The following is a 15,392-nucleotide window of genomic DNA, read 5'->3' as shown; positions in this document are numbered from 1 at the left end:
CAAGTTCACATTTAATTCAGTCACAAAATTGATTTGAGTGGTATTTTAAATGTATTCTTTTCATGGATCAAAACATTTTTTTTTAAAAAGGGAAATATTCTTTAACAATACTTATCTAAATAAAAGACAATTAATCAAGTTAGTCAAAATTGAAATACATTGAAAAAATCTTCTTCGTAAAGTTCAAGTTCAGTTGTGACCAGAAATAACTATTAGTGCACTGTAGTAATTGTACACGTTTCGCCCTTCATCAAGAATCCAGACCACACTTCAACATTGATCTAAAATGGTGTAAGTAACCAGTGCTTAAAACTCTAATGAAAATGAGTAATACTCAAGAAATTAAATAAAACTAGTCAAAACTAAACTTAAGTCCAGATATTTCCTGCACACACATAATCCCATCAAAATCCAAACATTGAATAAATCTACTGTTGTGAATAGATATTATCTTCCCTCCAATTAGTGTAGCACTGTAAAATCCAATACTAAACTTCAGTAACTGCTATCAGTATGTCAAACTTTCAACAAAGAAACCTTACATGATGTAATCCCACTCGCCTACCTTAACTTTGAAATTTGTGTTCTTCCGTAAACAATTCTGAATAATAGTCCTTAAATTCCCCTAAATCCCTACTTTTTTAGCCATCCAATTCAATCCAAATAAATAGTATAACGTGTCCAAAATAAATGTCCTCAAATTCCAAAGAATCCCCACTCTTTCAGACATCTAATTGAGTCAAACTACATATCCTTAACCTACTTGTTTGTGCGTCTAGTGGGTACAGCTGAGCCACTGAAGTTTCATGCAAACCTACTTGATCCTTTCTAAGTGTTTATATACGTTCCTGATTTGCGCGTGAAAAAGTACCAAACAACTGGACTGTCACATTAAATAGCATCTACCATTTTCGTGGGTGCCATATTTGAATCCATTGAAATGTGCTCAATAACATAATTGTTTCAAATGCATCACAAGACATTCCCTGTACCATTGTAAGCAAAAACACTTTCCAGATGAAGTTCCTTCGACATATACAAATGTAAACCACACATATATATATTTCTTCTCCACCTTCAAAATAATTCTTTCCATCATTACATTGTACTTCAACTAAAGATCACTTTTCAGTTAGTATCGTGGACAACCCTCCTGTTATTGAATGTATTCTTCATTACTCAAAATAATCTTCTTCGTGTCACAATGAATTAAGTATATATCTCACAAGTGATTCGATTTATAATTAAAACAAGTCTACACATTGGATTCAAACATGGTGACTTAACATCAGTTTAAACACCATCATTTTCCCATAAGAATATCCTTGTTACAATTCTCACATTTCAATTAACTGTTCACTAGCATTTTTGCCCTACTAGCTCATATTCTTAAATATAGCAACTAAGATCCCATTCGTTATTCATCCCTTTCGGTTGTAATGCAGACATATTGCAAATCCAAAATATTTCTCTCTGTGTTTGAAATTTCGGGAGATCAGCAACCCCTTTTAGGTGTTCTTACCTTTTAAAAACTACAAATTTCCTTTGTGTCAATGTTTTCTATCCTAAATTTGCATTGCCCCTGTTGAATTAGGATTTTGTAATCTCACATTTGACTCGTGTTTAGTTCACCTTAATTTTGATTTACGAGTTGTCATGCCGATATAATAACTTCCCCATGGACAATAAAGATTGTAAATGACATTTGACGTGTCACATGTAGCTTATTGCCTTAACATTATAATCTTTACCGAACATAGGTGTCTGATCACATTATTACAGTGCTGACATACGACAGGGATATGCCCCTTTCTTTCTAGCATCAATCTCTGATTTCATCCGCTCAATTCTGATGAGTCTTTTCCTTATTGATGAGTGATTTGATATGCAAATTTGGGCGGGTTAAGGAAAGGTCCAGCTGTAAGACCATCATGTTGACAGATATGCCAGCCGTAAAAAATTTGATGGTACAGCTTTGTTTGGAATAGGTGGTAACAAGTACTAAATTCACACTATCTTTAGGTGCTTTACTTCTCAACAGTGTACTTCTATCCTTCCTCAAAACATCCTCTTCCACTTCTCTGAATAAAGTCTGAACATATACCATTGCTAGACATTTCTGTTTCAAGACTTGTTAACTGAAATTCCAATAACTTTCAGTAGAAGATATCCTTTTAATCCATAAAAATGGACTAAACAGTAAATTCTGGATTAATTTCAGTGGATGAAAACTGGTTGCCTTTAATACATTATTCTTGTCAGATTTGCTATATACGGCAGTATCTAATCTCAGATTATCAACTGAAATTAGAATGCCCAAGTAATGTTTGTGTGTTCTGTTCTTTATCATAGTAAATTTGATATGTGTATGTACTTCATTTAAATAATCAAATAAAGATGAACGTTTATCTTCTGTTCCATGCCAGATTAAATATATATCATCAATATACTGTTGATAAAATGTAATATACTGTAACCATCTCATGTCTCCTAATATATATTGTTTGTCGAAGAAATGCATCAAAATATTTGCATATAATGGTGGCAAGAAGACCCCCATGGAGGTCTCGGAAATTTGTAAATAATATTGTTCACATACGTTAGAGTTGTTTGAATAAAAGTTTGTAATATTTAGTCACAGTATTTACCCAACGGTTCTAAGCAACTGTTGGTTGCCGCAATGAAGGGATGCCCAGGTGGCTGTGTAATCGATTTGTGTACATTCGGAAGTATATAGAATACTGCCATTATTGGACGTGTGCTAGCCTTAGTTTAATGTGCAATCCATCCGTCCAATTATGCTTGTTTGAACATTTCTTAACATAATGTCATCATTTCTGAAGTTGGATCATATGGTAACTGCATGTATGTAGTTTCATTGTGCAACTGTCTTAAATAGTCTGTATTGGAGGGGCGCTGCTGAGCAGCAACTAAGATGGCTAGATAATCGCAGAGCTCCGGTGCCCGAAAAAATCCTTTGATTAATGAATCCTTCACTGCGCCCGTTTGACGTCTAACTAAGCGACTTCTGGTGGGTAAGACTGGCGGGTACAGCTACCCAAGGGTATGCGCTCATCACCTGGCAAAATAGCATTGCAGAGCTTTGAAGTGAGGGGCAGCTGAGGTGTGGGCTGGACCCTCTCGCATAGCGGCTCCTTTGGAGAGACGTGGCCACTGTTTGACTCAGCTGGTAACAGTGGTTGGAGAACTCACTCCTAAGGGTCTGATTGGAGCCTTGCAGCTGCAGTGTACCAGGGCTACCAATGCGCAGACCCTGTGGCAGTTGGTGGCGGGGCCATGGAGTGGAGGATGTAGGGCTGTGTGCTGGGCTCCTCAACGCTATTGGTGACCTGGAGGAGGTGGGTTGGGGGCACCGTTCAGCCCAGACTGCACTGCAAATGGACCGCACTGAGGCCGACCTCACTGGGAGAGAGACTATAGTTCTGCATGGATTGCAGTGGGTCCTGAGGCTGCTGAGGCCGTTGAGTTGGGGGCGAAGGGGACAGTGGGCCTAGGGTAATCTGGCCTGACACTGTGCCTGCAAACACCCAAATTCACAAGATTCAGGTGAGAGAACATTATGACCAGGAGACATAATATTGGAGGTGCACTTTAATAATGCGGATTTGGTAACCGAAAAGTGCCCGCCCTAGCGCTGTGGAGTTAGGATTTGACTTCAGAACAGAGTAAAAGTGATGGGTGAACTCAGGGTTTTGCAGTCAGAGGCTGCTAGAGATTTGAAGGAAAGTCAGTGCAGAATATTATCAGTGCTGCCCTGAGGATTTCTCCATTGTCGTTGTGTCTGTTGCTTGGAGCAGAGGCTCTGCAGGTGTGCAGGAGCTTGATTTGCATCACTGCGTATTGTGCTTAGGCCCCCATTGCCGAAGAGGGCCTGCTGTAACAAACCACCCCTGAAACGAGGAGAGGAGCTGGTGAAAAGCAAGGGCCAATGGACTGTTATACTAACACACCTGCTAAGGATATGACAACAGCGGCCATGTCCGATAGTTTCCCCAGAAGGGAGCACAGTGACTCCAATGCAAATGGAGCCAATCATTGCAGTCATGCAAAGTGGATTTGCATCAGTAAATGCCAAGCTGGATGACATAGCGACCAACATAACTTCCCTGTGGACCAAACTGGACAGAGAGAGTGGGCACATAACAGTGACCGAGATGTGGATCAGCAACCTGGAAGACAATGTGGAGCGGCACAACACTGAGGTAGCGACTATCAAAAAGGAGTGGGCGGCGGTTCACTTGAAATGTGAAGACCTAGAGTCAAGATTGCGTTTCAATAACATACGCATTGTGTGCGTGCCCCGAAAAGAAGGCAAAGGGTCCTATGGAGCAGTTCCTAGAAGGCTTATTGAAATAATTCCTAGGTGACTCACAGTTCTCGATGAAATTCCTGGTAGAAAGAGTAAATTGTACGCCTGTCCCGACCCCGAAACCTGGTGCCCCACCTCACACAATTATAGCGAAGCTATTGAATTACAGAGAGAGGGATCTGGCATTGAAACTGGCAAGTGAGCGGGGATCACTACAATTTGAATCTAACAAGATTTTAATATATCCGACTTTTCAGCAATTATCCAGGCAGCAGGGCGATCATATGACTCTGTCAAGAGTCTACTGAAAGAACGACAAAACCGCTATGCAATCCTATTCCCTTCAAAGCATTGTATACAACATGGGGGGTGTAAACACTTCTTTGGAACTCCTGGAGAAGCCAGGGACTATATTGAGTAGTCAGTCCCGCTGCCGGCAGGAGACTCTCCGGACAGTGGAGGGCTGGATCAGGGCCCAACATCAGGCCACCCAGTTTTGGGAGAATTATCATGATGGTTTTTTAGGCGAGAGAAGTACTTGTTCTGTATTAAATGAGGGTTCAGTGTTGGACTGACTTTGTAATTACAGGATAACCTGAGTAAATTAATGTAAAGTTTCTGTTTACATCACCTCCATGAATGTTCACATTCAGACTGTTAAGTTGGGGTGGATGGTGAGGTTGGGGAGGGATGGGGTAATGGTTGGGGAAGGTTTCAAGGTTTTGGCAGACATCATATTGTTAGGTGTGTGGGGAATTATCATGCTACAAAAGAAAATTGGCATGCACAACAGATGGTATGGCTGCCATAAGATCTGAAGGGGTAAGTGGTGAAATGACGCTTCCTAAACAACCCAATGAAAGCTAGGAAATTACTAGCATTCATAAAACATCACTCCTCTAAGATTAGTATGTTACATGAGACAAATGTGATGGGCAAGGTCTGTGAGGCCTTTGCCAAAAAGCGGGGAAGCCAAAGATATTAAATTGATATCTCCTCCTTCACAGTCCAGGGGAATAATGACCCTCATTCACCCTTTCATTTCATTTCAGACCTGTAGGACCCGTATTGACCCTTTGGGACATTATGTTATTGTATGGGGGAGCTTAGCTGGTAAGGAACTTGGATTGGTTAATGCATACTGGCCAAATATCGATGACCCCGAATATTATAGGTAAATTACTGCAGTCATGGCGAGATCGACAGACTATTCTGTCATTTGGGGAGGAGATTTTAATACTATCCTGGATGTTGATCTGGACCGTTCCTCAGACATTCCCTGCTCCCTCACAGCTGCTGGGCTGGCAAAACTGTATATAATGTCTCATTTATAAATGCTGGATATATGGAGAGGTTCTCACCCGATGGTTAGGGACTACACCTACTACGCAACGTTCTATGATTCAATGTGCAGAATAGATTACGCGGAGCTCTTATCTGCTGTGAATAGATGTGAGCTACTGCCACGCACTTTCTCAGATAATTCCCCGATGTGGTTGACGCTTGCATTAGACCTTGCTCCCAGGCCCACCTTCTCTGGAGAATGTCAACATCCATACCACTAGATCCCAATCTAGTGTCCTCGGGAAGCATTTAATGTATATATCCATGGGGAATTACTGTCATGGACAGCTGGAACGCTCAAAATGCTCAGATCAGAATTGCATGATAGTGAACTCAGAATAAAGCAGTTGGAGAATAAATATAGGGTCACCAAGGACAGGTAGCTACTGGGGAGATTAAGGGTGACTTATTACCCTTTCAGGAGTTAGCTGAGAAAGAGGCATATTATATATCTAAGCTAATGCTCGCTCACAGATATGGGGGGCAGATAGGCCTGGGATATCCCTAGTTGGAGTGTCCAGTATGGAAAGAAATACACAGGCGATACCCCTGATCACGGGATTCGGTGGGGGGGTGGTTAGCACTACTGAGGAGATTACAAATGGAGAATTCCAAAATGAAAACAGGGAAATATATGCTAATGCTGATACAGGTTCAGATGGGAGTCTGATAGGGTATTTGGGTGTTATTGACCTGCCACAACTTCCAGAAGAGGCACAATTGGCTCTCAACTCACCCGTTACTGTGGAACAGAGGCATTACTAGGGGGGGCTAAGGGGCCTACAGCCCCTGGTCTTTTGGTTGTAGCCCGGGTTACAATCTCAGGAGCTACAACCAAAAGGCTTGCTAGCCCCCAGTCCCGACAGTTCCGACATTAGCGTAGCCCCGGGTCTTTTTCAGACCTAGCAACACCTCTGCTGTGGAAGAAGTTATTACTGCAATTGCAGCGCTGGCTTCTGGCCAAGCACCTGTATCAGATGGCTTGGGTACGGAATTCTATAAAGAATTTAAGTTAAGCCTAGCGTATTATGTGCTTAAACTATGGTAAGAATCGTTGGAAACTGGAGAGCTTCCACCATCACTGAGAGAAGCTATCATGACTGTCCTCCTGAAGACAAACAAGCCACCAGATGATGTAGCCTCACACCGTCCACAATTTTGGATGAAAAAAGTTTTGCCAACATTTTAGCTAGAAGGATTCTCCCTTATTTGTCATTATTGGTGTATCCTGATAAGTTAGTATTTATTCCAACTCCGCCTACTGGGCTCATTCTGAGGCGGATCTTTTGTATTGTATCACAAATAAACCCATGTGCCAGGGCAGTGGCAACTTCATTGGATGCTGTTTCTTGGAAGTACTTGTTCCTGGTCCTTCGATGAATCCAGTTTGGCCACTATTTTTGCAATTGTGTTCAGCTTTTGTATTTAAATCCTACGGTGAGAGTTTGCACTAATAACAACTTATCTTCTGGGTATACAGTTGAGTAGAGGGAAACGCCAGGAGTGCCCCCTGTCTCCCTTGCTTTTTGCACTTTCCATTGAGCAATTAGCAGCATTGATACGATCAAGACATGGACATAGGGGTATTCACATAACTGGACCGCCTCAGGTGATCTCGTTGTATGCCGAAGACACCTTGCTATACATCAGAGACCCGGAGACAAAACATAGCCCCATAATGGATTAGGTGCATAGATTTTCAAAATATTCAGGTTACAGGGTCAACAGGGCCAAACAAGAACTGTTCCCATTAACTGATGCTACCATGCCATTCCCCGACTTGATGGGGTTCAGCTGGGTTAACTCACCTTCCTCAACTTGCTGCAAAGCTGAGGGTATGGGCTGGACTCACAATTTCAATATATGGCCGCCTCTCTCTAAATATACTAGTTTAGGCACTTTCTAAACAGTATATTTTTTTACCAATAAACCCATCTGGCCTGGAGATCACTGGCAATAGAATGCCTATGGGGAGCTGGAGTGGCCAGGATGAGCTAAAAAAGATTTGTGGGATCTTATGAGCTTGGCCGGCTCACAGCGCCAGATTTTAAGCTGTATTTTCTAGTAGCCAAGGAGCAGTTTGCAAAATATTGATATTCTCCATCTAAGACTTCTGCATTTGCTGCTATAAAAATACAGAGCGGCTGGGTATAGCAGTCCTATATAACAAAGGAATCCCATTATGGAATTTCCCTGACATTGCCCCTGCATTCCACTGACACGTCAAATGCCATTTACAGTCTTAAATGTCCATGTAAAAGTTATTATGTCTGCATGACAACTCTTAAAGCAAAATGAAGGTGGACTGCACCCAAGTGGAAGGTGAGATTACACAATCATAATTCAGCAATGGCAATGTTCTTTCAGTATAAGAAACATTCATTAGCACAGATTCAATTTGGGATGAGGTAAGAACACCTGAAAGAGGTGGTGATCTCCCAAAATTTCTACAAAAGAAAGAAATATATTGGATTTGCAAAATGTCTGCATTACAACCAAAAGGGATGAATAACGAATGGGATCTTAATTGCTTTATTTAAAAATATGTGTTAGTAGGGCAAGAATGCTAGTGAACAGGTAATTGAAACGTGAGTATTTTAATGAGAATATTGTTATGGCAAACTGATTAATTTATTTATTCATTTGTATAGCGCTGTAGCCCGCAGGCATCAGAGCGCATTCCAAAAAGACAGCACCTGTGAAAACAGAAAACGGGACAGTGGTCTAGCCACACATATAAAACATTTTAAGCAGTGTCTGCAGATTTACTGTTTGTCTAGCCAGGAGTTTATTTGAAAAGCAAAGTCTTTAGTTTCTTTCTGAAGTGTGTGTGATTAGTTTCCATCCTCAGAGTCACGGGTAGCTCGTTCCATTTAAGGATACTTCTACTCGAGAATGCTTTGCCCAGACAATTTAGCTTTTAAATGATGGTGTTTAAAGTTAAGTCACCATGTTTGAATCCAATGTGTAGACTTGTTTCAATTATAAATTGAATCACTTGTGAGATATATCGTTAATTCATTGTGACATGAAGAAGATTAGTTTGAGTAATGAAGTTTACATTAATTAACAGGAGGGTTCACCACGGTGCTGACAGGAAAGTGGATTTGGGTTAAAGTACAATGTAATGATAGAAATAATTATTTCGAAGGTGGAGAAGAAATGGATATATAACTGTGGTTTATATTTTGTGGAAGGAACTTCATCTGGAATCCGTTTGTGTTACAATGATACAGGGAATATCTCGCGATATTGCAGAATTTTTGTCATTTTTTAAGGTACTGTGCAGAAGAACGGGAATTTCAAAGTTATGGTAGTCGAGAGAGATTACATTATTTAAGGTTTCTTTGTTGAATGTTTGACATACTAATGATAACATTTACTGAACTTTAGTGCTGGATTTTACAGCAGTACACTAAATGGAGGCAAGACAATGGGGCCGATTCATGGAAGAAACGTGCGCAACATGCAGGCGCGCGCGTGTTTTCCTCGGGATGTGCGCCAAACCCGTGCATGGCGCACACGTCACTGCAACATCCCGAACGGCGTGCGCGACGCGCACAGTTAAAGCACACAACCTTGGCGCATACACCAGAAAGTGGGCGGAACACAGGGCGTAACGCGCGGAATGGGGAACAACGCGCGAAAATAAGGGCGTAACTGGGGATGTACTGCAGGGAAGCAGACAGAACGCTCACAGGCACTCGAACCACACGTATTCATGGAATCGAATAGGGCAAAGCCGCGCACAGCCAAAGACACGCACAAGCCGAAACACGTCCGCCATACGAAGGCAGGCGGTAGCGTCCCTGCGCATTACAAAAGTGGCAATATACAGCAATGATGAATGTTCCATACTGAGATTGGGCCTGTGCGAGCGGGGCACGTGTATTTCGGGGGTGCGCAGGAAGTTTTACACGCGATTGAGCGGGGTACGTGTATTTCGGGGGTGCGCGGGAAGTTTCACACGCGATTGAGCGGGGTACGTGTATTTCGGGGGTGCGCGGGAAGTTTTACACGCGATTGAGCGGGGTACGTGTATTTCGGGGGTGCGCGGGAAGTTTCATACGCGATTGAACGGGGTACGTGTATTTCGGGGATGCGGGGGAAGTTTTACACGCGATAGAGCGGGGTATGTGTATTTCAGGGGTGCGCGGGAAGTTTCACACGCGATTGAGCGGGGTATGTGTATTTCGGGGGTGCACGGGAAGTTTTACACGCGATTGAGTGGGGTACGTGTATTTCGGGGGTGCGCGGGATGTTTTACAACCGATTGAATGGGGTACGTGTATTTCGGGGGTGCGTGGGATGTTTCACACGCGATTGAGCGGGGTACGTGTATTTCGGGGGTGCGCGGGAAGTTTCACACGCGATTGAACGGGGTACGTGTATTTCGGGGGTGCGCGGGAAGTTTCACACGCGATTGAGCGGGGTACGTGTATTTCGGGGGTGCGCGGGAAGTTTCACACGCGATTGAGCGGGGTACGTGTATTTCGGGGGTGCACGGGAAATTTAACACGCGATTGAGCGGGGTATGTGTATTTCGGGGGTGCGCGTGAAGTTTCACACGCGATTGAGCGGGGTACGTGTATTTCGGGGGTGCGCGGGAAGTTTTACATGCGATTGAGCGGGGTACGTGTATTTCGGGGGAGCGCGGGAAGTTTCACACGCGATAGGCCTTGGGCGAGCGGGGTACCACTCACCGTCTGCGTGTAGAAGAACGCGTAGCCAACACCCACCCGCTGTGAAGTAATAGCGTGTGAACCCCAACGCCTGGAAAACACACGCACCGCACCCCACGGAAAGCACGTACAGAGCAATGGAAATCCACGTGGGATGTTCAAGCCCTGCCAGGGCAACGCCCTGCGCGATACGTCACAGACGCGCTTACGCGCTAAGGGCCTTTGGTCCAATGAAATCGCGTATGCGTGCTGAAGCGCTTACACGCTAAGGGCCCTTGGTCCAATGAAATTGCGTATGCGTGCAGACACGCTTATGCGGTAAGGGCCTTTCTTCGAATTGCACACTGACGTGCAATTTTTTCACATGCCAAATCACTCCGTCTCAAGCTGGCCACGCGAAAACACACGGAAGACCACGCTCCTGCCCAAAAGGCCGAATCACTGCCCCCCAGAAACCCGAGCACGCTCCCACTTGCCATCTGCTGCTGCCTGACTGCCTGCTGCCCTCGTGCCCTGCCATTTGGTGCCTGCACATCAGCCATCTGCAGGGGTCCAGTTGCGGTGCCCACCCCTGCTGGAACAGAAGACTCCCGCCTGGGATACCATCGCTCCACAGCCCAGCCCCAGGACCCAGTTGCCTACCCACACCTGCCTCGGGGGTCGCCATGTCGGGGCAAACACCATCTGAGACCACTGGCGACCCCCAGCCAGAGGGGCAGAGGGCCACCAGCTTCAGTCAGAAGTAAGTTGGTGTCCTGGTGGAGCTTGTCCTGGGGCATTATGATGCCCTCTTCAGATCATCACGCGCCGACAAGGAAGGACGGGACAGGATCTGGGACGACTTTGTGGTTGCCATCAACGCAGAGGGGGTGGCAACCCGCAACATCAAGCAAGTCAAGAAGCGCTGGGAGGACTTGAGGTCCAGGACCCTCATAAAGGCCCGGCGCCTCGTGGAGGGGGGCCGGAGCAGCATGAGTACCATCCAGATGAGGGTCCTGGAACGCGTATGCCCAGCGCTCCATGCCCAGATCCTTGAGAGGCAGACCCGTCTGGAGTCGAGCGGTAAGTGGCCAAGCATTGCTGTGTGAGACAGGGCATGTTGCAGTGTGCTGGTTGTCTGATACTTGCCTGTATGTGTGACATAGGCCATGTATGCATGTGTGTGTGCAGGGACATCATGGTCATGCATGTGAGACCAGTAATGTGTGAACCACACGGTTGGTGCATGTGTTTAAATGCAACATGGGGAGCCCTATGCGGAATGGACACATGAGAGCATGCCAGTCTCTGTTCCTGGACATGGGTGGGGGTGAGGAATGCGTGCTGATGCCATGTACATGTATGGTGTCCATGTCTGTGTGTCTGACCTGCATGTCTGTAACTTGTGAATGCCATGGATGCATGACACATGTCTGTGACAATGTTCAGATTCACTGATGCAGCCTAGTTATCCTTGCATCCACTGTGCCTGGAGTGTACGAGGCCAGATGGATGAAACTACGGTGAAGTATGTGCATGTTATAGGCATGACCCATGATGCATGTGAGTTCCAAAACAACATTGTATGTTTCAAGAGTCCCTTGGACATGTATGCTAATGTCCATAGCATGCGCCATGCCTGTTACTGCATGTGTTTTGCCTGCACTGACCTATGTGTTGTGGAGGGACATGATGAAAGTGATCTTTGACAGTGCCACTCATCTGCTATTGCTTCCTGTCTAGGGGACCATTGTACAGTACCCTGATGCTTGTATTCTATGTCTCCCTCTACACAGCGCCAAGTGAAGAAGAGGGCAGAGACTGCGCTGTGGAGCAAAGCGGCGGGGATGCCCCCACGGCTGCAGCGGAAGGGGTGGGTGAGCCCCCAACGGGGGCTTGCAACGGCGGAAGACGGTGTGGAGCCATCCAGGTTGGTGGTTTCCACAGAGGAGGAGGAGGTCGCTACTGAGCCGCACATGGGGCCTGGTGGGGGCATCCCTGCTGGTGCAAGTGGTGCAGTCCAGGGGCAGGGGCAGGAGGCAGCACAGGTCGCCGTGGAGGGGCCTGTGCATGTCACTGTCCCTGACACTGTGACTGCACCACCATGCACCAGCAGGGATGCCCCATCCCAGGCCCGTCCGCAGGTAGGGGGGATGTCCATGTCATCTGACTCCCCTCCACCTGCGGACGAGGGGACCCCTGGCCGTATGGAGAAGGTCCTGATTGGTGTCGCGTTGCGCACAGGTGTCATTCGTGATGACGTGCGTGCTTCCCGGGGGGGAGCACGCACGTCATCACGAAGAGCACCGTGCCAACGTGGCCCAGTTGGGAGCGGCCATGGTCGGGGGTTTCGTACATGTGTCGGCCACTCTGGCGACCCTCTCCTCCTCTGTGGAGGCTATGCACCAGTCGTTCTCCATGCCGTCTTCCGGCCCAGATGCCACCAGGGCCCCCTGTGGACCTGCCCCGACCAACGCAGCCAACTCGGTGGGTATCCCATCCCTGCCACAGTCGGGAGTCGGAGGTCCAGCAGGGGTGGACACACCAGCAACTGGACCCCAGCAGATGGAGGATGTGACGGCATCATCGGGCAGGGCACGTACACGACAGCGTCGGTGGATTCCATCAGCCTGGATGCCGTTGTGCTGGCAGAGGCAGTTGCGTCGGAGGCAGCGGCAGGCTCGACGTGGGAGGCATCATGGCTCGGGGCCATCAACATCAGGGGGGCAGGCATTGGCCGGAGGGCACGAGAACCCTGGAATGGGAGTGTCTTCCGTGTGGGAGTGGTTGGGCCAGCAGATAGGTGCGGAACGGCGGCAGGCGGAGGAGAACGGCTCACAATGGTCAGGGCGGAGAACTCCATGCGGAGGGCGCTGAGGTGGGCTGAGTGCCTCAAGGGTATTCGCAGGGAGTTGGAGCTGGACACCGCATTATCCCTGCAAGACCTCAGGGCCAGGGAACATGCCCGCCTCCAAGCCATTGAACAGGAGTTCGATGAAGCCCTGGCCCATGACATCAACCAGTGAGCCGTCGGACTAGCCCACTGCCTTTGTATATAGTTATTTAGGTTTAGGTTTCATTTCTTTATTATTATGATTTGGAGTCCACGGACTTTGCTCCACTTTTTGTATATAGTTGTATTTTAGATAGGGTTCTTAGTAGGTTTCATTTGCTTTTGGGATAATGGACCCTTCAGACTTTCATTTTCAATTTTCAGGACATGTATATACTTTCTTTTAGTCATATTCACATGGTGTAATGTTTTTTTATGCTTTCCATCTTTGGATTTCGTTCTATGGACTTTGGGGATGCACCACTTATATTTTTTCATGTTTTGGATTTCTTTTCTTGCTTGGATTTGACTTTCTTTTTCTTATTTCAAAAATTATTTCTTCATTTGCATGTGTGCTTTTCATTTTGACATTTGTTATACTTTTTAATACATTTCTTTATTCAACATTATTGGTGTGGTGTACAGTGATGATTTTGGTACATGTCTCCATGAGCATTGGCACAGTCATGTGTTGCAACTGTGTGGCTCTGTAGGACATTTGCTGATGGGCATGCTGGTTCTTTTCAGACTATCATGGAATAGGTGATTTACTAGGGAGTGGGTGCAGTGGTTCGTTGGGTGTTTGCACTGGGGGGTGGACGGGTGGGATTTGGGTTGGCATTAGGGCCATGGGTCTGTGTAGTCATGGCGTGGTGTTTGGGGGACATGTGTGTGGGCCTGCTGGCAGGTGCCCCTGACTGCTGGGGGTGGAGGTGCAGGGGGACATGAGTGGGGGCCTGCTGGCAGGTGCCCCTGACTGCTGGATGTGGGGGTGCAGGGGGACATGAGTGGGACATGAGTGGGGACGCTGGCAGGTGCCCTGCACTGCTGGGGGGTGGGGGTGCAGGGGGTCATGCGTTGGTGATCAGTAGTGCAAGCTGACATGTGGCTTGGCTGGGGGGCATGCCCATGGTGGATGGGCTGCCTGCGGGACATGACCAGGGGTGTGGGGTAGTCCCCTGTGGTGTGGGCTACCTGCAGGGGCCGTGGAGGGTATAGAGGGGACACCTGGGAGGATCCACACTGCCAATTCATGTGTAGGACTCCCCGGCACCCCCGAAATACACGTATCCTGCTGAAATCGCGTGTGGAAGTTCCCGCACACCCCGAAATACACGTACCCTGCTGAAATCGCATGTGGAAGTTCCCGCGCACCACGAAATACACGTACCCTGCTGAAATCGCGTGTGGAAGTTTCTGCGCACCCCGAAATACACATACCCTGCTGAAATTGCGTGTGGAAGTTCCCGTGCACCCCAAAATACACGTACCCTGCTGAAATCGAGTGTGGAAGTTCCCGTGCAACCCGAAATACACGTACCCTGCTGAAATCACGTGTGGAAGTTCCCGCGCACCCCGAAATACACGTACCCTGCTGGAATCGCGTGTGAAACTTCCCGCGCAACCCCGAAATACACATACCCAGGCCAATCGCGTGTAAGACTTCCCGCGCACCCCTGAAATACACATACCCAGGCCAATCGCGTGTAGGACTTCCCGCGAACCCCTGAAATACACGTACCCAGGCCAATCGCGTGTAGGACTTCCCGCGAACCCCAGTAATACACGCTCGGCGTTTGCTGCAGCCCTTTGCACTGGATTGAGGATTTTGATGGCTTTTCCTTGCGCTAGGGGCGTTCTTGGGAGCGTAACTGGCGCTGCTGCAGGGTCGCTGCGCCACTCTGCGCCACGGCTGGTGATAGATGTTGAAATCCATGAATAAGCTGTGCGCGGAAATGGATTTTAGCGCATGCGGCTGGCGCAAACTATCGCACGCGCACACTGTGCGCCAGCCGCGTGCGCCACTTGTGCGCTGAATTCTATGAATTACCCCCAATATCTATTAACAAGGGTAGATTTGTTAAACATTTGCATTTTGATGGGGTTCCATGTGTGCAGGAAATATCTGGACTTAAGGTTAGTTTTGACTCGTTTTATATAATTTTTTGAGTCTTACTCATTTTCATTAGTGTTTTAATTACTTTTACTACTTCTTTTCTTTTTA

The 15,392-nt window shown here is 46.8% G+C and overlaps 1 protein-coding gene across 3 annotated transcripts in view; it reads left to right on the top strand.

The window, feature by feature from the left end:
* Nucleotides 1-15,392, top strand: part of LOC138456738 (intelectin-2-like) — a 665,295-nt gene that overhangs the window by 103,594 nt on the left and 546,309 nt on the right. The gene's annotated exons all lie outside the window — the stretch shown is intronic.

This window comes from Ambystoma mexicanum, chromosome 1p, assembly GCF_040938575.1.
Source record: "Ambystoma mexicanum isolate Mex_15411 chromosome 1p, UKY_AmexF1_1, whole genome shotgun sequence".
NCBI classification, from domain to species: domain Eukaryota; kingdom Metazoa; phylum Chordata; class Amphibia; order Caudata; family Ambystomatidae; genus Ambystoma; species Ambystoma mexicanum.
The sequence above is the reverse complement of the archived record's forward strand: the minus strand, read 5'-3'. Positions and strand labels throughout refer to the sequence as shown.